A 24,218-nucleotide genomic window follows, 5' to 3' on the forward strand; every position below is an offset into this window, starting at 1 on the left:
ATATAAAATTATCATAATAATTAAAATTAAAAAAAAATTTGGTACCTTAATGTATACGACCCTGTTACTAATTGCGCAATAGCAGACTTTTCAATCACTGCGCAGCCTAGTAGGCTTTAGCTTCAGTTTACGCGCGGTAGTCCAGAAGTGATTGTTGTTATTTGCTTCTGCGTTTTCGTGTCGAAAAATTTCTGCAGTTTTCGATAAATAAACTAGTGTGAAGTGACGACATTTGTTCCTGTCGTGTGGAAATACTGGAAGACGTTACGGAAACATCGGCAGAGTGCATGTGGCCATGGAAAGAGCCCTGGAACGTCATCGGTGAGTGACGCTATCACTGACTATGTTGTTTCCATATAACTTGAATAATTACGTTCTCACAAATAATAAATTTAATTGTTATTAACAGACATAACCTCTTGCAACATTGAATTTTTTTAAATTACTTGCATAGATTTTAGATTAATTCTAAATTGTGATTGTTTTTACTGACATCTTGAATCTTAACCTTACTTGCATTCGTTCAAAATGGTGCATGCTCTGACATATTATCCCGCGCTGCTTTCTTGGCGGTTAAAGGGGTATCGCGAATTTTTAACTTAAATTTCTTAAGAATCAAACTTCAGCAAATTAATCAGAGTCATTTATGACTTCAGCAAAATCTTTTATGTACACTACCGTGCATAGGTACTTATACACTTGATGTAATCCAATCAAAACATTGATATTTTTATTATATTTTCACTTGTTAGTAGAAAAATGTTTTCCTATTGTTAATTCTTCTTGCCATAGCCAAAATAACCATAGCTAGGATCAAATGTTTTACTAAATTGAAACTAAGACAAGGGATATACTTGCATCAATCAATTTTTATATTCATCCCTAATAAATAGTTGACACCATACAAAATATATAGAAATTTTTTGGATATGGTTGGGAAAACATATTCCAATTCTAAGATCTCAACTTGAACAGATACACTTAAAATCATTTTCATAGAAGTAATTTTCATTCACCTTAAATTATTGCTCTTTTATTTACACTAATTAATATCAATTATTGTTTTTATCAATATCTACTAACTGGTTTATATAGGCTATATATATGGTTGCTTGAAATGAGATCAGAAATGAAACTTTAATTACAGAGCTTCGTTTGAAGTATATTTAATATACTTGCAATAATTTGGAAGTGTTGAAATACTTGTATACGGTAGTGTATATATAAACTAGAGACTAGATATTTGAAAGTGTTAGTGAATTTTTCCGAAATGTTTTTACGCGATGTATACGTATGAAAGTCATATATCATTACAAGATTATCTTTTTAATATAAATTTTTACAAATATTAATTTTTATATAAATATCCTTTCTTTTTTTTTTAATTTTGAAACAAATTTATGAAAGGTTAGTTTGCTTGCTGTATTGAATTCTTTTTATCAAGAATAACGCACTTTATGTTCTTGACAATTATCCTTATAAAATCGAATGTAGTTCTGATTCGTGAAGTCATAAATGCATAATTATGAATACTACTTATATAATATGTTAATATAACCGGAAGGCACAATTAAGTCATGCATTCAGGAATACATGTATAGATTCTGAATGTAATTATACAAATTAATCAGTTCCTGTATGTTTATAAACTCACATGGTCATGAAAGTCAATATTTCAAAATCAGTGTGATGGTAAAGAAGGAATCGCGAATAAGTGAACTGCCGGGAGATTTGAATTATGTAATTTTGTTTTCCAAATTAGTCTATAAATATGTATGAAGTACTTTTCTTTGATCTCTATAGGCATATTTCTTCTAATTTCTACTTCTTCTACTTAAATTCTGTAGTATTTCTTTTCTTTTTTACTATTTTCCTTTTGCTGTAACTAACTTTAATTATTTACTTAATAATCTTTTCCTTAACAATAGAAAACATTGAAATTTTCACTGAATTTCACTTTGAGGCACATTGAATTCCCAATATTTAATAACACATGATGGGTTAGGTTTAATAAATATTGTTAATGATATAAATTGGCCAACAAAAAGATACTGGATGCGTAAGAATGCATGGGTCGGTATCGCGATGGTGACTTTATCCACCTCATTTTATATAGCACGTTTATATGCAATATATGTATGTATATACATAAACTTTATATACGCATAACTTTTCAAATAATAATCTCTGTGCCTTAAAACTAGTATTTTTGAATAGTTAAAAACTATCATAATATGTTGTAAAGAAAGTTACAATTTCGGTGTGTCGCAAAATAAATTTCAATTTAAATTTTTATAATTATCAAACTGAGGAAAGTTGACGTAATTACATTAATACATATAGTTGTTCGTCGTACTGTTGATGATCGAGAAACCACATCGTTTGTAGGGTTTCTTTTCCCTTAGCAGGTCAGACTATTTATCTATTCGTTTTTTTCATTTTGTTCTCTATATATTCAATTATTTTTAAGCACCTGTTCATCACGCACGTCGTGTTTGATCCGAGGATTATGGGGCTTCGGCAAAGCGATTTCTCCGTATGTCTTTTTCCGATCAAAAATCTTGTCGTATATAGGGTGTCTGATAAATAAACTGCGAACTTTTATGCATTTATGGGAAATTTGAAAGTGCATAATTATACATAATTTTTATCCACACTATAGTACTTTTTACAATATTTAATAGAAAGAACAATTAAAGAATATTGTTTTTTCTATTAAATAATTATAAATTGGTTCCTTAATTATATTCATAGAAATATGAATTTGCATAAAAAATCAATTGTGTGGCCCGTAATACATTCAATACATTCCATTTCGTTTTAGAAGTAAGTTATTGTACAATTAGAAACACATTTCATGGAATATTTGCATTGTAATATCTTACCTTAATTTGTTGTGTTTTGTCATTATTAATTAATAATTTGAGCAAAATATGTGTTTTTAAATACTATATAAAATTTCCTTTAAGTGTTTAAACATTGAAATAGCGTTTGAATTTTTACATTTGATGCATTCAGTTGGTTATGATTATTTGAAATCAGAATACTTTTGTGATACTTCAGGACGTGATGCCGTATTATAATTTTAAGTGCCTGAAGGGATACAAATCTATTACTGTTCGATTACTCTCCTTCGGTATATCAAGTGATATAGCTGCACGTACATCACAGTTCAGATTCCTTTCACTAGGTGGCAATACGTACGTACTTATATAAATTGTCGTGACAGAATCTCCGCGCACTTTTACCTTTGGTGAGACCTGGTATTAAGTAGGTTATGTCATGGCAGATGGAGAGCTCGTGACTTTTTGATTATCATTGATTACATAGACAAAGAGGGAGAGAAAAATATATAGAAACTATTTGATTACGTCTGGTATAAAAAACTGACGCTTTTCCTGTTTAGTGAAAACGAACGTATCCCCAATTGTGGGTCTCAGTCGTTTGACGTCACGCTCGTTACTCATCGTCGGTGATAAAGTAAAATTAATTGTATTAATTCCCCGCAATAAAATTAATCCCACCATAACCGTACACGCGTCGAAATTAGTGGTAGCACAATTTTGATGTATACGTTTAAACGACACGGGTGACGTCAAAGTACATCATTTCGATAGAAACCTGTTTGAACTGGAATTATGCGATAGCGTATCACCATTTTTATAGAATGCTTAGTTATAAACATTTTTTAGGCTCGTTCTTCGTGTTTAACCTCTGAAATATTCTAGAAAAGCGGAACATCGTTTTCCATTTACGTAACGGATATTAGTAGAAGGAACTCATATTGTTCATTTAGGTTATTTTTCATCTGTATTCAGAAATTATAGAATTTTCCATATGAACATCCCGTTAAGGTCTGTTTCTTACATTTAATCTTAAAATTATTTTATATTAACTTCATTTTTAATTTACATAACAAATATTGATAAAAGACGATTAGATTGATCATTTTGGTTATTTTTCATTTACATTCAGGAATTGTAGCATTTTTCACGTAAACATTTTTTCAGCTTCGTTTCTTACATTCAATTTTAAAAATATTTTAATATTTCACTTTATTATTCGAATAAGAGAAACATAACGTTGTTTTTAATTTACAATTTTCGTTTAGATTATTTTTCGTGTATATCGGTAGAGTATTGGATTTTCAAATACATGCTCAATTATTAGGAAATCAATTTGATGGACGATACGGATGTCCATAATTTATTAAGCTAGAGTGCATAATCAAATGGTTAGTCGCGTTCCGCCGTAGCAACGGAAAATATCGTCGAGGAAGGGGATTTGATGAATTTTTCTTGGCAGAAAATATTTTGAGGTTTTGGAAGCTTCGTTGGACATGCGCGGCACGAGTTCTGCAGAGGCAATCAAAGATCACCGCTCTTAATGCGGTGAACCGGCTGATTCCTTTGGAGAAATAGGAAACTCTAGTTCAAGAATCTAGGATGACGCATCGGTGCTCCTAATTATCGTATGGGTCATCGTTACAAAAACAACTGTATCCTTTACCACATTACCAGAAGAGTCTTTCGAATCTGTTGTTCCACTCATATCTGAGAATGGAACCAAATAACCTTTCAATGTATCGTAAAGCTATCAATTTCCCCAAAAGCAAAAAAACGCCTCTCGAATTTGTCATTTCGCATTATATTTAGAAATACGATCGCCTAACCTTTCAATGTATCGTAAAACTATTTCTGCCAAAACTGCGGAAGTTTTTTAATCGTTGCACGTTACATCCGAAAATGGGATCGATGGGGTAACCTCTCAAGGTTCACGATTGTATCATAAAAGCGATTGTTAGAAAAAGAAGAATGAGGTTAGAGATATTCGAAAAGTGGTTGGATAAAAGTAGAATAAGGAGTTCATACATATACGGGTCAGGGACTCGGAGAACTTAATTGTGCGATCTCCGCGGTATTTTCTCGGTTGGCGTGAAAATTCCGCGAATCTGATCGCCCTAGAAGCATCAAGAGTTATTAAGAAATATCTGGGAGGTGAATCGTACGGTCCTCCTTATACCGGAAGATTTTTAAGTTTTTTAATGTTTCTTCGAGTATGCGCGCTCGGCTGTTCCAACAAAAGGGTGGAAGAAGGGGTGGAAGCGAAGTATGACTGGTCATAGTACACATACATACGCGCAGTGCCGGATTCAAGTTTTTAAGGCCTGGGACTATTGACCCAGCGGAGGTCTCCTTCGTAGAAAAATAGAGGACACGATCAAAGTGAAATAAATTTACGTAAATATGAAACAGAACTTATTTTGTGATAAGTTGTGTTTAACAAATTTTTTATTACGAATTTTTAAAAGATAGTCGGCTTATCTTTATTTAAAAAAAATTTTTTTTTTTTTTTTAAGATTAGCGAGTGAATTACTCATTATAGTATATGCATTATAATTTTGTGATAAGTTATATTTAACGATTGTTGGTAGGCGTTGTCGAGAAATAATTGCATTTTTAGATCTTTTTACCATAAATGAATAGTAAAATAACTTGTATAATATTTTGCCTCGAGTAGGAAGATCCAGGGCTATAGCCGCCCTTAATCCGCGCCTGTACGACCATACCACAAAAGTCAGGCAAATACATCCTACTTTTATATGAGCCTGCGATCATTATACTAAAATCTTATTAAACAATTTTTACGGAAAAAGAAACACTTTACTTAGATAATAAAATTTTCTAATGAGAATGATAACAATGAAAGGAAGGGGGTGAGAGGGAGGTAGAAAAATGGAAATAGTACAAAGACAAAGAAGCAAAAAGAAGGAGATAGAAAACGGGGGTAGTATGTTAGAGGGTTGGGCGGTCGGGGCGCCACAGTGTGCATGCGCGTAAACTCGGGACATTTCGGACAGCGTAGGTATGACAGTCGAACGGAGACCGCAGTGCCGTGCAGATCGGGCGCAGTGGCTTGCACCGAATTCGTGCGCACGAAGGACCTTCAGCCTCTCCCTGCCTCTCGCGCGCACTCTATCCGTGTCTTTTCTTCTCTTCTCTTTCTATTTTCTCTTTCTCTCTTGCTCTTTCTCTCACAACACATCGACGTGTAATACCCAGTTAGAACACACGTACGTACACAACCGTAAAATAAATATACTATTATTAAAAGTAAAAGAAAGTAACATTACACGCGCCTATGGACACCGAAAGCAAGCCAGACATACGTACACAGAAGTAGAGAGAAATTTTGACACACATTTAGCACAGAATAATTGAATACGTAATACGTATGTACAGTTGGTGACAAAAATAAGTGGTTAGGTAGTGGGAATAGGTATCGACGAAGTTTTGTTAAATACGGCTTGTTTACACTAAAATGTAAATCAATAATTTCGTTTAATTAATTTAGGGTATATAATGAATAAAACTTAAGAATATAACGTAACACTGGTATTAGTTCGATTAAACTTTATCGATGTCCATCTACTTCCATTATCTGTCCGCTTATTTTTGTCTCCGACTGTATATAGCATACAGGGAGAGGACGAGAGAGAAAGAGGAATTGTATCTCGATAATACAGGCCTTGCGGGAACGAACGGACACACGAGGCCAGCGACATACTCGCAAAACGGAAGACACGCTCGCGTGCGCGCGCACGCAAACGAGGCTCGTCCATGCGCGGACGTTGTGTGGCTCGCTGTCCGCTGATAACACGCGATACGTCTGACCCGACCAGCCTGTATGAGAAACGGCACAAAGGGAAAGACATCGACCTGTATTTCGGTGGATATCTGTAATTTGTACCGGTATCGAATATTTCAAGTGATAGCTTCGAACAAGAAACATTTATATATTTTCATTTTCTTTCTTTTACTTTCAATTTCTCTCTCTCCTCTTCTTGTCTCGTGACCAACGATGCAGGATGGAAAGACACGCGTATCGACGATAATAGTATACAGTAAAGTCTGGATAAGTGCTCGGCACGATCTATGCCGTAAGTGCCCGGTTGTCATCCCCAGCCATAGACATAAGAAATATAGAACGCGGGTGCTACGAAGAGCGTGGTCCTCGTTAAAAGAAACAGACATATGGTGTCTCTTTCAATGAGGCCCATTTCTTAAACATTGTGTCCGTGGTCTCTACACTTCTTATAGTTCATGTCGCCACCACTCTTGAAGCTCTTCGAACGTTCGGCCCCAACCAATGTCTATAGCTGTGCTGGACAAAGCTAGTAGTTATAGTGGATCCTTATTTGAGTAAACTGGTGGTTCTGACGAATAGGAGGAGCCATCTGAAGGCTGCAATGCATACGCTATTCGATTACCGTGACGTATCGAGTTCGTCAGAATGTCGATTCGTCCAAATACGCATCTGTTATAACCATATCCTAAGTGGTCAGCATGAGTCTCGAATTTCGAGCACTTATCCAGACTTTACTATATTACGAGTGCAGAAGTATTACAATATTGAGGGGGCGGGGGAGGGGGGAAGAAAAAGACCCGAAAGCACCCCTTTTTACAAAGATACAAAAATCACCTGTACCGTAGAGACGCGATAAACTGAGTGTGCCTAAGGTTATAGGTGTTCTCCGTGTCACAGCGGAGACGCACAACGAGGAGAAAAGAGGAGGGGTGTCCAGGGTAGGGGGTGGCGGAGGGAGAAGTGATTTTCCAACGGTCGTCGGCATAGTAGTGCATGCGCGGCGCGTCGCGACGCGGCGCCTCGCGGAGAAAGAGTAAGAAGTAGCGATTTCGTCCTCTCCTCGGTTTCTTCCCGTGCGTTTCTCCTCGTAGACGTCGGCTCTCTGTGCTACATTCTTACGCGTTCCCTCGTTCTTGCCCGTTCTCAAACCGTTCGGATCCGTCCTTTCTTTTCGTTCTCTCTTTTCCTGTCCGTCAAAACTCTCCCTATTCCCCTTGATATTCCCCCTTTTTCTTCCCCATTACGACATACATATACATACATACATACATACATACATGTACACGTATATATACACTTACAATTACCGTATACTCCCCTGATACCTATCCCCCCCTTTTACGCCCGTTCCCTGGTTCTTCTCTGTGTGTTAGAGTGTGTCAGAGATTTTGACCGGTGTGTCGGCTGGATTACTCGGTACGCGTTTTCTCGCGTTTCGAATCAGAGGAGGAAAGCTCTCCGGGGGCTGCGCGTGTATTTTCGTGCGTCGCGCGGGGTCTCGTGTCTGGTGGGTCGCGCCGCGCGAAACCTACGAGAGGCTGCTGTTTCTTCTCGCTTCTCTGTCTGTCTCCCCCTCGAAGTCTCTTCGTTTACATTTTTTCGTTCTCCCTTTCTCCGTTTTTCTTTTCTTTCTTTTTCAAACTTTCCTTTGGTCCAATTTCTGCCCATCAAGAAAGAAAGAGCCGCGTGTGTAATACATGTGAGAGAGGGAGACTCGAGGACCGTCTTTCTTTTTTTTTTCTTGGTTCCTCTTGGCAGTCTTTCGTCGTCCTCGGCGTGCAGCAGCGGCGACAAGCGGCGGCAGCCAGCAACACACGGCAACGAGCGGGCGTCCGTGACACGATCCAGGGTAATCGAGCGATCCGTTTGTTCGTGGTTGCAAGTATACGAGTGCTTCGAAACGCGCGAATAAATGTGTCGGTCACGGTACAAGACGTGAAGCGGGGGAATACACGGCAAGTGAGTATATTTTTAGTAGCAAGCGCCAAGCGCTAAAGGCAGAGTGGTATAAACGGCGCGCAGTGGCCTGATGAAGCGGCGTATGTGACATCAAATTTCTCTCTCTTGCCACCTCGACGAGACACCGAGACATCTTGCAGACCATCAGCGCGCGGTGAGTATTGCCCCGAACCCTCAACCGATTGATTCGCCATTCCGCAAACAGCCGCTCCCCTGCCCCGCCTCCCTTTCGTCTATGTGTGCCCACCCAATACCATCTCCTCCGCAGGCTGGTGCCATCTCACCACCCCTCCGAATCCACCCGTACTTCGTGCTCGTGTGTCTTCTGCCGCACATAGACACACGTGTACCAACCATTGGATCATATATTTCTACTCACGATCGTATCGAATCTTTATCCCTTGTGTCTCTTTATATTCTACATATACACCGATTCTCGTATACGCGCCTATTTTCTTAACCTTTATTTTTCTTTTACTTTAGCTCCGTCTCAAACACCCGTTTCTAATACATCAGTTTCATATAGTATGTCCCTTAACCTTTTTTCCTAACCTCAAATTTCCAGCTGAACTTCCTCTCCCCTGTGCCGCGAGACACATCCGTCGTCTGGACCGGATCGCATGTGCACGGATCGCCGCACAATAGTGACATTACGAAAATTATGTAACCGTTCGTCCGTCCGTTCGCTCGATCCGTCCTTCGTTCCTTCCTCTTGGTTCCTCTTCTCCTTCTTCCTCGACCTACCTACCCCCGGTGCGCGCCTCTCTCACGCTACAACCTTCTCCCACTCCGGCGCGACCGCCCCTACGCCGCTCCTCTCGCCCCTCCCATTTTTGCACCGGTCGCGGTTGAACATTATTTCGGGAGTGTCAGCCAGCCTGCCAGAGCCCGCGTGCGATCGACAGAGACGCCCAGACTCGCCGTCCTTCTAAACGGTCTCTCTTTTCTACACCTCGTCTGTCCCGGGATCGGGCAGGCGCATTATCACGCGCAGCTTCTGCTCGCGCTGCATTCCTCTCCAGCATTGTTGCCTCCGCTTCTCTTCTTATTCTTCTTCTTCGGCTTTCACCCTTTCATACAGCAAGGTATACGTGAATGACGCGATAATGGCTCGTATGCTCTTATGGAATAACGCGATGCCTTGAAGTTTGTCCGTCTAAACGTACGCTATGATGAACTTGCCGATGCTTCTTTGATTATTCTATGCATATACGACACCTGAAATTCTTTCGATGTACCCACATACCATACCAAATAGCATTATGCCGTTAAGGAATAAACGTTGATACGCTTAAATTTTGGATCGCTAGATTCGAGGGTTATTTGCATTCTGAAATTATGTACAGCGATATTTAGTCAAATTCTGTTAGGTTACGTAAGGAGAGGAAACATTGTTACACGCTGTTCTCGTTGATTCGAGCTAAACGGAATCGAAGCAGGCTCGAATTACACACTGGGAGAGCTGGTGAGGTAATCCTGTCCATGTGCACACGGTGTACGTGTATGTACGCGCGCGATCCGCTAGTTTGTCGTTTTTCGTTGTTACGACGTTTCCACCGTGCTACGCTGGAAATATTTATTTTCTCAGAACACGATCTCGAGTTACACAAACCTCGGCTCGAATGTAAGCACGAATTATTGAGACCCTGGTACACACTAATGGTACGCCTGGTACGTTTTCGAATGAGTCGTTGTATATAATATGCACGGGTTTAATAGTAGACCCGATGAATCAGAGGATGGATAACAGTTTAGCAGAGTCCGGGGCCGGTCTGATCTTGTGTACAGTAGAAAGGGTCGCGATTAGTCAGACCCGAGTAGTCGCCGTCCCTTTAACTCAGCCATTCTCGTTGAAATAATCGTGCATAAAATTCCTCAACCCCCCACTACTCGTATCAGCCCTTGGCTATCCCCACCACGTTGCCACGGGCGCACGCCTTTGCTCTCCCCGATTCGCTTTGTCCTGAAATACATCGAAGGCTCGTTTTCTCTCTCTCTCTCTCTCTCTTTCCCTCTCTAGCACACACCAGCTTTCTGTCCTCGTTTTGTCCTGCTTTCATAGTATCGACCCAATACGGCTGACCTAGACTCACTTGCAAGGAAGTGTACTCAACCTTTGACACTTACTCGCGACGCTGACGAAACCGGCCGCGATCGATAGCCCGTCAAAACTAATTACGCACGTGGGGAAAACGGTCGTGTTCGGTGGTTGGCTCAGGGTTGGTCTTATCGCGCACCATTCTAACACCTTTTTACGGTGTTTACTACGGATTTACGTATCGCCAGGATTACCACTTTATTACGATCGAAGATCTAGGGAATTGTGAATTAGAATTTGGAGGCCGTAATAAAAGCGAAGTTGTTCGAAGGAAAACAAAGGTTGAGTTTCTTTGAAAGCAATTTCGTGCAAATGACGTTTAGGTTCTAGGGAAACATCCGTGAGGGGAGAAGGTGTCTTAAGAGACCAGCCGGCAAATCTCTGAGAATAAATATTTTAGGTAGATGTCGCAGTTTGATATATTTTTAAGATAAATGTAAATAAAATATTTCTTATTTGCTTGTTTTTTTTTTTTTTTTTTTGGACTAATCAAAAATACTTTTACTGAAATCAAGATCTAGTGATTTTTGTTGAAACCTGAATTTTCTGTAATAGTATTAAGGGGACGATGCTGACCACTGTTGGTTAATCATCGTCCAAAAATTTCTTATTAGCTCATCATACCAACTTACAGGTATTTTTACTAAAATTAAAATCTAGTGATTTTTGTTAAACTCGAAATCTCCGGTACAGAAATAGAGATATAGCAATGTTGGTATCCATTAATCATTATTTAAGGATCCATTTGACGCATTAAATTTGATGTTACTTTTAACTAAAACCATGTGTACCACCAATGGTACACTTGTTCTACATGTGCTGAAAATATTAGCCGGTTGAATAGAAAGTTTAGTATGGATCATCATACGATGGCTGAGCAGGTTGAGTATGTAGGTTATCATCCGCGTTTTTCGGAATTTTCGAGATGGTTAAAGGCGAACCTATGCGTGGGTGGATATTTATAGAATAAATAGGGAAGAAGTTGTTTTACGGGCAGGTTGATAGTCTGCTACAGTTTCGTATGTCTTTCCGATGAAAGGTTAAGTTGTAGCCATGAGTATATCGACCTATCGACCTATATTAGAGACGGAGGTATATATGTGGAAAGAATTAAGCGGTTGTGTGTGTATCGAATGTGATTCTTGCTTGATAGGAAACCGAAGGGAAAATGTAGAGAATGTAGTCGTCGAGGAAAGTAAAACCAACCCTAGCTTCTTTTTCGTTCAAATATCATATTCTTTATTTGTACTGCATTCAGATGAAAGGAAGAATTTTTGGGAAACTTACAGTTTCTCGTGAACGACGTTTTTTTCTGAAAAAAGTCATAAAAATGCTGCGTCACAATGGTGATTCACAAAGATAATATTGGCTTACAATTTTTGGCTACTTTATTGTTCCGCGAATTAATTTTTTTAGGTTAGGACGAAACGGTAAAATGTTTCTTTTTTTTTGCAAGTAGTATAAGCTGTACTATTCCTCCTACTCTTGGTTGCTTTCGTCCAGTGATTTTATTGCAGGCGGGCACAATTCCCTCGAGGAAAACTTACTGTCGATTCCGTTTGCAACTTTCCTACCCATCAGCCCCGTATGACTTACGGTAGTTCGATTTGATTCCAACGGACATGTAGGTTTCGTTGAAACAAACGCGTCTCGGAGGACGCACAAGATATCGCAATCCAGATTCAACTTCTGTTATTCCATTGCAAATTTTACGCTTACATATCGAAAAGTAGGATCGTATATATATGCGACCATTTTTAAGCTAAAGTAAGAGTTAATCTTTTTGCATGTATCGTAACTGATATCACATATACGAGACTTAGCTTTCTCTGTTCCATTGGAAATTTACGCTTACGTATCGAAAAATAAAACTTTGTGTATATAACCATTTTTAATCTGCATGGAGGGTTATCTTCTTAGGTCATATTATAATTAATATCGAGAGAAGTTGCCTCGTGATAAATTAGCAAATTATCAGATCGCGTTCTAAAAATTTATCGATTTTAGAGAAAAATCCAATCGCGGCAGTGTAGTGTTTCGAATAGAAATCGCGAATAGGTATGCGCGGCACGCATGCGCGGTATGTAACTTCGTGACCGTCACCGGTCATTCCATAACGTTTCTTCGTAGGCTATAATCGTGCAGCGTAGCGAGATAAAAGATGGTTTCGTGTTCGTGTGTCTGGCCACTAGTGCTCGATAGTAATCGCCGGAGAGACATCGGGACTGCCACGTGCCGACAATTTATCGACCCGTGATATATACGAAAATTTGACCAGGAAGTGTGCTGTTATGTGTGTAGTCCTCGTCGCGCCGCAGACGCTAGCCCGTCTCCGTCTATTCCGTGTGGCTGGTACGCATCATAGTGGATTAAAAATAACTAGACACGTGTGTGAAACTGGTCGAGCGTGCGCGGCGGCCAGAAATAAATCAGCGGCCCGTCGATTAACTTTTTCGAGGCGAAACTTTGCCGCTGGCCAATATGCATCGTTGCTAACCTCCGAGATGCTTTTTCTCTTCTCTTCCGCGAGCCTATAAACGACGACGGATATACCGTTGTTTTCCTGTTAACAGAGGACGCCGCGGTTATTTTAACGTCAGGCTAGCGGGCTCGTTTCCCTGGAAACGCTTTTTTGGAAACTGTGCGTGTACGGCGCGCACTGTGACTGGTTTATTAAGCCGTTCTAAAGAAACGATTTTTGCTGGCTTTCCGAAGTGTGGCGCGAGTGAGATCAGATCGAGGTTATTTCCTGGTGACTTTTTCATCGGTTGCAGCATCTCTCGAGCTATCCTTCGAAATTAAGGTATTTTTAGTTATACAGATTTCAGTTATACTAGATATATTGCTTGGTTTCCTTTTTACATATGTGTTTGGTAATCGTACAATTTAATTTTCATCTTGTCACTAGGACAAGAAATCATTTGGAGAAAGAATTAATGTACTTCTTATTACTGTGTTAAGAGAGCGTCAAATTTTATTTCTTTTTACTTCGTAATATACTTCGAAATATACATATACCGAAGAAGTTAGGAAGAGTAAATGAATTCTACGTTATTCTCGTGTAACTTAAGCCACGTGTGCTTGCTACAGTAGCCGACACACGCGCCACTTGTCTCATATAGATATATATTATATATATATATCAGGAGATCCATGGTAACCCATGTAAGACTCAGTGAATACTTTTATCCTTTTGGCAGTGTAATGAAACGAAAAGATCGAAGTGAATGATTTACAATTAAGTATGATCGTTATTATTTCTTCGTTCTTATGATTATTGCATTTTTTATATCACATAGAAAAGATGAAAATTAAAAATTGCATTATAATTAAACTACAAATTGAAACTAGAAAATTCACAATACTATATAGCGGGGGTTACGCCGTGAAAGGATTAATAATTCTGTAAGAGAGATAGCGTAGAGCCCCTAGGGAATTTTTAGTGACGATAATCCTGTCCACCTCATCCAAATATCTCAACTTATTTCTCAGTATACATAGTTACCGAATAACCACGTATATCTCGAACTTCGTTTCTCTTCTAACCGTATTGGTTTCATTAACTTAAATTGTAAAATGGTTTTTAGTAATTTTTGGGTATTGTAGTTGGCGGGAGACGTTTATGGGGCAATCGAAACATTGTCTGTTTAATGTACAGACGCACAATACAACCGTGTCTCGGCCTTCCAAGGCAAATGGTTCGAAAGTTTCGAGATTCCATCGGAATGAAATATCGTTCTCGCTTTGGCTGTAAGCCACTTTTGTACAGAAAGGAGGGGGAAGGGGAGAGGGAGGGAGGTGGGCGTATATATCAGCAACAGAGGAGTCTTGCTCTTATCCAAAAGTTTTCTGTTCGTAAGTTTGCGCGTGGCAGCGACAGTTATCGTCGTGTACCGAGACCTTCTATTTTTCATATTTCCTCGCCTTTAAATCCCTGCCATCGTAAAAGCTTCCCCTCCACCACCGCGCGCCCCGGCAAATGGGTCAAAGACGACGTCGCGGGAATTATTTTCCGCGAAACATCCCGGGCATTCTTGCGCTCGAGATCTCTCGATTACAAGCTAGGGGAACTAGGGTAACTAGTTGTTTTTTTTTCAACGCATTTAGCCTGAAAACATGGAGCTGCTCGCAATTTGAACGTTTGAAAGTCTCAGTTTGGAAACATAGAAACTAGGGAAATAGGGAAAATAGAAACATTTGCAAATATGGAACTTGCAATGCCGTTTACGTTCTTCAATTCTTCTCATTTAAACTTTTAAGCTCTGGACATGCTCAGTTTAAATTTTCTGAGAATTTGCTGACAATTTCAATTTTCAAATTTGAGTTTATAAACTTTCGAGATTTAAAATTGAAGTTTTCAACATTTCTAAATTAGAATGTTGAATTTGAAAATATTTGAAATTTAAATCTAGTAATTTCGAAATTTTACTAAATTTTTAATTCTATAATAATAATAATGTTAGATTCCCTAAAAGTTTGTCTTAAGTTTTTTATTTCGAAATTGAAATTCGAATTAAAAAATTGAATTTGAAAATATTTGAAATTTAAATCTAGTAATTTCGAAATTTTACTAAATTTTTAATTCTATAATAATAATAATGTTAGATTCCCCAAAAAATTTATCTAAAGTTTTTTATTTCGAAATTAAATTTCGGAATTTTACTAAATTTCTAATTGTATAATAGTAATAATGTTAGATTCCCTAAAAAATTTGTCTTAAGTTTTCTATTTCGAAATTGAAATTCGTAAGTTTAAGAAATCAAGAGATACGAATGATATCTAAAATTTACAATGCTTCGACTATGATAGCGAGAAAGAGATATAGAAACAGAGATGCCGTGTTTGAAATTCCAGCAGACAAACAGCGAAGTCGGAGTCATCCAGAATAGCAAATACGATGATTCAGAGTGGCGGGAAGCGTTCGTGATCAGTGATCATTAGAGAAAAGGTCGTCGCCGAACGTGATGAAAATTTTTCGCTAACGAAGTCGTGAGTGTTTGATAACGTGACTCGTAATGTTTCGAAATAATTGAACAGAAGCTAATACGTTGCTCCAAGCCATCGGGGAATCGCGTTTCTGGATAATGCAAGGAGATAAAACATACATAGTCGTAACCAAGACAACACATACTTAAACCCAGCTTAATACCATAATACACTTTAATAATGGCTAAGGCTCCACTACTTTAGTATTTTTAGGTTATCACACCACTCTACTACCACTATAATCAATAACATATTTCAAGCATGATAATATTAGATGAACAAATCTTGTCTTAACATTATATGAAGCGACACTAGCGTCACACGTGTGTTAATTTATAATTACAGTATATAATATAATATACACGTTCATTTATCCAATTATGGATTTGTAGGAAATTTAATAACGCAGAAACGCAACAATATGTGAAATATCCAAAGTACAGTACTTATTAAGATATTCAGTGAATGAAATGAATTTCTACCGAGATTCCGTTTGTTTAATTACGTTTATAAAAATCTACAATCCACTCGTTATAATATTCAGTTATATTCAGAATAGTAGGAATTTACAGAAATATTACATTTACATTTTTTAAATATTCCAAGTTGTTGAATTTTCTTCCAAACATAACCTAACCTATATGTTATTCATTTTGTTAAATTAATCATCGACTCTTAAGGCTAACTGATCTTCACGAAGATAATGCATTTTTAATTAATTGGAAATTGCTTTTCAAGAATCTCGTGGATATTAATTTCAGCAGGAATACTTCTGATACGTTATTCGTGTTATGTTTTCGCCCGATATAGTAGGAAAGTTACTGTTTTATCGACACGAATGGTTCCCATCGAGAGGTCAATGAAAAACGTCGTCTGAAAATTCGGGAACGCTATTAATGGAAAAATATTGGTCAATCGATGCCAAAAGGATTGATGTACGTCGACTCGACGTCTAGTCTGTCGGTACTTTGGCACTCTTCACCGGCGCAGACGCTTAACGTGACCGTCTGCCAAGTTTCTTGATTGCCGTAAATCATCGGAATCCTGTGTTTAATGTTTAGACATCCGGTCTCTTCGAATACATTGTTCTGGTTATCGTTCGTGTACACCTCCGATTGAAAAAATCTTCTTATCCTTTTTCTTTTCATTTTTCCTTTATATACAACATTTTGATGTTTCATTAACACTGCGGTAAAATACGACTTTACCGATTACTTTAGTCAGATTTGGAAACAATTTGGAAGTGTACATAGTTGTACAAGCTACAAAGTATTTATTGCGAATTTCATACAAATTTAATATACCAATCATATTGGTTCAATTTGAGAGAATCTGAAAGAGTAAATAAAAGTTTCGATATACAGGGTGGTCGGTAACTGGTGGTACAAGCGGAAAGAGGATGATTCTACGCGAAAAAAGAAGTCGAAAATATAGAATAACAATTTTTCGTTCGAGGCTTTGTTTTCGAGAAAATCGACTTTGAATTTCCGTTCGGTACGCGCGCACTTTATCGCGTCTCGTTATAACGGACCTCACTGTAGATCGTTGTCTCGATGGAAAAATTAAAAAATAAAAAAAAATTTTTTCAACCACCCTGTATATGTGGTACAAAATTATTATACAGCATAAATAGCCACCTTAAACATGTAATAACTGCTACAGATAATTCCACCGGAATATTGAAATTTATTAACACAATATCTCCACGTTAAGTATCTTATAGCCTCCATTAAATTGACACATGCGAAATGTGGATTCTTCGAAATTTCAATTTGGCGATTCTGTGTCATCTATGTTTTGCACTTAGGATGAAATTTGGTATAAATGAGCAATCAAAATATTCACGTGACTTTGTTAGATGAAATTCAATTTGAGAAAAGTAAGATGAAAATTTCTGGAAACAAATGTAGCATTTGAGGTTAATGATTTTTTCTGTTCCATCTAGATGATCTTTTAACGCATAAATTGTCTTAAAAGGAACTATAACGGTTCCATTCTAAAAATCGTTGAATTCTGGTAATTTTTCTAAATCCGGAATAATGAAACTAAATAAGCATTGGGAAAGTACACGGAATTATGTGGAAATTGCTTTGATTAAATGTTTCATACGAACCTAACCTAATATGTACATATTACACACGAACGTTATAACGTGTACATTTCATTTTAAAAAACATTTGATACGATGTGTATATACGTTTTCAGATTGCTTTCCGACATAATTATACTCGAGCCTCATTGCAGTGCTAATGAAATTTCAAAATGTTTCCTACATAGTCCACAACACACATAGTATATTCATAAAAGGTTTCCGAGTTTCTACATTATTCGAATACTTTCGTAATTACATGTGAACTAGTACTATTCGATCAGGAATGTTCGATATTCGGTTAGGTTCGTCGTAGGTTGACTGTGTATCCTAGATGAAAAGTTAATCGAGCTTGCACGTGAGTGACTTGTGAAACGCGCCATAGTGGTCGCTTAAATCGCGCGAAGGCGCTTGACGAACTACTGCCACGCAATAGCTAGGTTCGTACTACTGAAACTTCCATCTTTTCCCCTATGTGTTTCACACCAGTAGTAGTAGCGTTAGTATACTATATATTATATTCTGCTATCTAGATGTGTTACTCATATTTCACGCTGTCCCTAACCTCAATAGGACTGCCACTGGGGTTTTTCTAAATAAATAACGAAAATATATAATTTCACGTCGACGCCATAAATTCCAGCAGAGCGCAAATCCATCCATAAATATTTTGAAAAAATCTTGCTGTCCCTAACCTTAATATGATAGTTACTAGATCATCCTTTTAAATAAATAAGGAAAATATTTAATTTTAGATTGAATCCACTTATCAGTATTTTAATAAAGTCACTTTTTTTTTTTGTTTATCTTCTTTAAGTTCCTTTATTAAGTTCGTTATTAATCTTGTTAGTTTTTCGTATGAACATACATAGTACATCTTCGTTATATTCACATTTTTAACGTTATTAGATAATCGCATCTTTTTGCAAAGAAGTACCTTTTCGAATTTATGATTTCAATTACGAGGTAGAATTACATGAATATAATTTTACGTAATAATTTCAGATAATTTTAATTTATAAAAGTTATTAACCTTCTGTATACTGTATCTAAATTATTAGATATAAAGTGGATATAATTTTATTGAAAACAAGATTGGGAGTCCATTAGGTAAATGTAGGGATCGGTGACATAATTGTTTCAGTGATATAGTGCGACCCAGTTTTACGGGGCACCGTATATATAGCCGACCTTCGTTCCCTCATTTGCTTATTGGCAAGGGTATTTTAAACGCGATGTCAATGAATGATCAATAAGCGAAATGTTAGTGATTATAATCGGCCGACGGGCAGAATTTCTAATATACTCGGAAGAAGCCGTGTAATTACCTGACTCAGATGTTTTCAAGGTTTCCTGAGTTCGTTGAAACGATTATGCCAAGATGGGAGAAGAATTCTATCAATTTCCCTTATCGTTCAATTTTATCTCGTTTCTCGATATAACCTCAAATTCGATTCAGTGAATTTTTTTGTAAAATAACATACAGACAAATCGTAACCTGTAACTAAGTTATACGTACTATATTTTCCAGTTAAAAATAAAATTAATCATTTTCTAAAGTATACGTATATCATTATTATATGGAGATCTATACCAACGTTACCAATTTATAAAAGGAATTTGTTAAAATCAAAGCTAGGTAACTAGGGTTTTCTCATAAGTACTTACACTTTAAGTATTTATTTTAAACCACGGTGTTCTAGTCTTTCAAATTTTTTAGAATCACTTTTTAAAATCTTTCTAACCTCTTTGACAATGTCCTCTAACGTTCGAATTTCTCAAATTCTGTTTAACCTTTCACATTAGTTTCTCTATAAAATAGCCATTTCTATGTTTAATGTAACATAGCATGTCTAACGTAGCATAGCTTTGAAGTTACATACTGATACATCAGTTTTCCTTCTATCTAATTTCATCTTTAGCTACATTCGTATCCCATCGTGATTCCAAGGTTATTTTATTATTTTAAGGTCATTTTCTTCATAATAAAATCCCCGGAAATTGTAAATTCATTGATCATGTATATCTAGAGGTTGATATTTGTTGGTTTCAGTTTACATATGTTTCTTTAAACTCATAAAATATTTCTGGTTATAGAAGGCTAACCCCCTATATGAAAATGTACCTACGTAGTCGCAAGGCTTGATTAAAAATCATGGGATTGCATGAGGCTCAGATTCGCGGAATAACCGACTAGAACACACAATGTCGTTGAAAAATGGGTCGTGAAAGACAGCGCAAAAATAATTTCAGCTATCGATCCCTATCAACTATGTGCACGCGTTAAGGACACTAGTGCAGCCCGAAGAGGCCTCGAGATGTATTGGAAATTGCACTTTAGAGCTTGTTATTTCTCTCTCGTTCTCTCCCTCTCGCTCTCTTTCTCTCTATCTATCTATTTATCTATCTATCTTTTCACACGGTGCTGTGAGTAACGTAAACCCGGGGTTTCTCGAGTTCCTTTGTTCCATGGATCACTTAAAGAGAGGATGACGAAAAGTTTACCCTGTTTACCGACGGAGCATCGACTCCATTCAAACAAAAAGCTATCGTTTTAACGTTTTATCGAACACGCCTTAATTGCACCTACTTTAATAGAATTTATTGTATAGTCAATGGATTAATTTTACGTGAAAATGGAATGAAAGATATGGATTATATGTTTTAGAATTACATATATTATCGTGCGTAAGTATGTGTATGCTTGGTGCAATCCAATTGAGAATTGAGAAAAATGTTTTTCTATCGTTAATTTTTTACTTCTTGTCGTAAGTGGGATCAAGTGTTCTGCTAAATTGAAGGTGAAACGAAGAATATATCTGTATCAGTCACGTTCCATATTCATCTCTAATAAACAGCTGACACTTCATAAAATCTATATAACTTTTAAAATGTGGTTGGAAACATATTTCAATTATTCTAAGATCTCAATATTGAACGAATACGCTAAGTCACTTATCTAAGTGTTATCGTAGAAACCATTTTAATTCACCTCCCGTTATTGCTTTTTTATTCATACTAATTAATATCAAATATTTTCATTAATATGTACGCTCTATATATGTTGGTGTCTGAGATGAGATTAGAGACGGAAGTTAGATTGAAGAGCTTTATTTGAGGTATACTTTATATATTATCAATTATTCGAAAATGTCCGAATACTTAAGCACGGTAGTGTAGATGCAAACATTAGATAATTTTAAAGATATAAATTATTGAAGACTTACATATCAGCGATACAAACATAAGGAGGACAAGAACCATCTTGTCTTCTACGTTTCTGTGGCTCCACTATCGCATCCGGATTCGTACATAACCTATTCTATGGAAGTCTAACAAAGCGAAATCAAGGACGCCGCTTATTATTACTAAGGGCTTCGATACCGATCAATACCGCATAATCCAGTAGCGTATAACGTTTATCTGCTCTCGACAGAGAGCACAAGTGGTATTCAACAACTTTTTTGTTCCGACAAGAGCGTATTCCTGTCCTAAAATTTCGCACTTCTACGCCATTTTGGAATTGTCCACTAACCTTAGAGAGTTGAGTTGTGACGTAGTTAACTTAAGATTCTATATCACAATGACAAATAGAGGTTATGTATTGTATGTACATTTGTTTTATTACAATTTATTAATTTGAAACCTCAGTTATTTTTAATTGATTAGAAATTTTAGGTTACTAATTCGAAAGTCGAATCGTCGTACTTAAAAGAAAATCAGGTATCTAGATACCTATTTTTATATTTTTTTGAAAAATATCTCAAGCTAAAATATACAACATGGATGAATGTAAAATTTTTATTTAATATTATTCATTTATTACAAAAGAGTATAAAAGCACATAAATAAGAATTGGAGGCTTAAATATTAAAATTTCTTAGAATTTTCTATTACGAAAATATGTGTCCAAAAATAGGAATCTTAAAGCAATTTTGCAATATTTTTACAAGAATATCGAAAGTTGTTAAAGAAATGATAGAAGTTAGTGTACGGGTGAGGTTAAGTCGTCGCAGTTGTGACCGATTTTTCGATACACAGCTGTGTAGAGACTCGTCGAAAAAGAAATCCATGTTAATTCAATATTCATTACCAACGGGGTATTTTAGGATACAATATCCGATAGTCCGGAGTAATTGCAGGTCCAAGGCGTGTCAAATTATTTATTGCATTCGTGTAGTGATATGTTAGTGTCATATAGGCCGGCTACAGTCGCGCATGCTTCTACACTCGCTTAGAAAATGAAGTGTAACATCGTGGCGCAGGAAGATTCACGGGACTTCCGTATTGTTTGTCTGTAGATCGATTCCCAAAGAATGTCTCTCAAGTTGAGTTAATTTAGCCGAACTATGACTAAAAAAATAACTAGGGGAAAAAGAGAAAAGAATTTTTTTCGTTCGTTTAATACACTGGAAATTGCATATCAGTTTCTAGTGAATATCGTAGTAAACTTACAAGATGACAATAAATTATGTCCCACAGGAATATTGTAACTAGAGCAGACGCGATAAATATTACCAGGGAATTTCTGATATTCTCTAGACTCTCGAAAATCCTTTCTTGCAAATGAATTTCTGCTTGCAGGAAATTCTTGCTAAACTTCACCTACTTGATATAATATATGACGTTAACTTCTGGAAACAATTAATTACGATAGGAAATTCTTTTATTGTGTATTTAGATAACGTATAGGTTATCAGAAATTTTGTTAGATCACGATACCTCGAATAACAGCACCAATTTACGTCACATCGGCTCGATTTCTCGTTGGAGAGCGCTCTTTTCCAAGAAATCCCCTCTTATCGAATCTCTGCAATTCTATATCGATATCAGTATTATCTATCGGTTACTCTTAAAAAAGCGATTGATGTTCCAGTGTATATTTTTAAAGTAACCTTGCCTTTTAAATTACTTTTTTAACTTCAAAGTTGCTGATAATTACTTTAGAAGCATAATGTCGCTATTCTATAGCCTATATTTCTTAATGTAAATTATTAATATTTAGGGTTATTTAATTTTATTTTATATTTTACGTTCTTTATGCTAGCAATAAAATTAATTTAAAGATTCCAAAACAAAGTAATTTGGCCCTAAATTATTATGCTTTCTCGTGACCCAATGATATCAATCAAGAGATCAAACATTAAAATAAGCTATGATTTCTTATACAATACCTTTTCATTTGGATTATAACAGTCGTGACCTCTGTCATGGTTCTAACGTATCAGAATAGTCTAGCATATCCCTAGCGTAGTTACGAAGCATAACCGATCCAGGACCTGTCCGTCGAACCGCAGTGACATCTCACGTGATCAAAAGAGAGGTTCCTGGACCGTGGCAGTCCTTCTTTATCCTTAGATCGATGCGTATTTCTGCATGATCTGAAAAAGGACAAAGAAGTGTCACCGGGTGATTGAATAGAGGGCCCGCGTGTCGGACGCTTTTAATTTCCTGTTCATTGACGTCTGATGTGAATTAACCTTATTGGCAGTTTAACGGTTTATTTAGCTTTCTGGTTCTAATCTTAACCGGCGCATTAAATCGTGCATAATGGTGTCACGATTGTTACGTTCGTTGTAACACTTTCGCTGCGCGATGTCCGGTACACTTGACGCCTCTGAGTATTTATACACAGAATATGGCGGACAAGAGAAGGAAAGAGATAGAGAGAAGGTGGATGGGCTATATGGATGGCTTCAATAGGATGTGTTCCATCGAGTACGATATTGAATTAATATTATCCATTAGCGTGGTGACGCAGGAGATTCTTGTTAACCCTGGATTGCTTAACTGGGTTACAACAAACGTGGATACAGGACAATTAACAATTAATTGTCGTCGTCAGACGTGCTTCTACTGTTATTATTCCCATATGCCTCGTATCAAGCATTACCTTCTAATATTTGAACAAAGAGAGAACGTTCATTTTGTTAGGTTACGAAATGATCGATATTGAAATGATTGGGTTGGGAAATGATTCTTTTCCTCAATGAAGGGAAGGTTTCCTTAATGGTGTGCTGAAAGTCCTGCGGATAATTCCTATTCACCGAAGTATTCTTGTTATTCACAATTCTATCGCAACGGTGTACGCATATTTCACATACGGTCATTAACAAAAGTTTTCATCCTATGAAATGGATATATTTATTAAAATAAAATGTTATAGAATTCCGCTGCAAAGTATACTATGCTAACCCAATTAGGAGCTGTTTTATTACTTTATTGCGTCTAAATAAAAATGCTTTTTTGAAGTGAGTGACTATAGTATATTAATATTAATCTATATGTTATAAAATCCTACTATACAATTAGTATATACTATACTGAATCCACTAAAACCTGTTTCATTATTTATAGGTTAGGAAGTATACTTAAATAAAAATAGCCTTGATATAGAGTGTATATCATTAGAAATTTGTATATGCTATCGTCATTGTG

The 24,218-nt window shown here is 36.8% G+C and overlaps 1 protein-coding gene across 27 annotated transcripts in view; it reads left to right on the forward strand.

The window, feature by feature from the left end:
- Positions 1 to 178: 178 nt before the first annotated feature.
- LOC126874766 (plasma membrane calcium-transporting ATPase 3) overlaps positions 179 to 24,218 on the forward strand; it is a 90,378-nt gene continuing 66,338 nt past the window's right edge. For 13 of the 27 annotated variants that reach the window (XR_007692999.1, XR_007693000.1, XM_050637146.1 and 10 more), the window contains exon 1: positions 7,703 to 8,761. The gene's annotated coding sequence lies outside the window, so the exon portion shown is untranslated. Of the gene's footprint in view, positions 322 to 5,867; positions 6,074 to 6,123; positions 6,753 to 7,541; positions 7,682 to 7,702; positions 8,762 to 12,832; positions 13,509 to 24,218 lie in introns of those variants that run through there. The other 14 variants (XR_007693001.1, XR_007693002.1, XM_050637145.1 and 11 more) reach the window with 10 other exon arrangements.

This window comes from Bombus huntii, chromosome 16 (assembly GCF_024542735.1).
Source record: "Bombus huntii isolate Logan2020A chromosome 16, iyBomHunt1.1, whole genome shotgun sequence".
NCBI lineage: Eukaryota > Metazoa > Arthropoda > Insecta > Hymenoptera > Apidae > Bombus > Bombus huntii.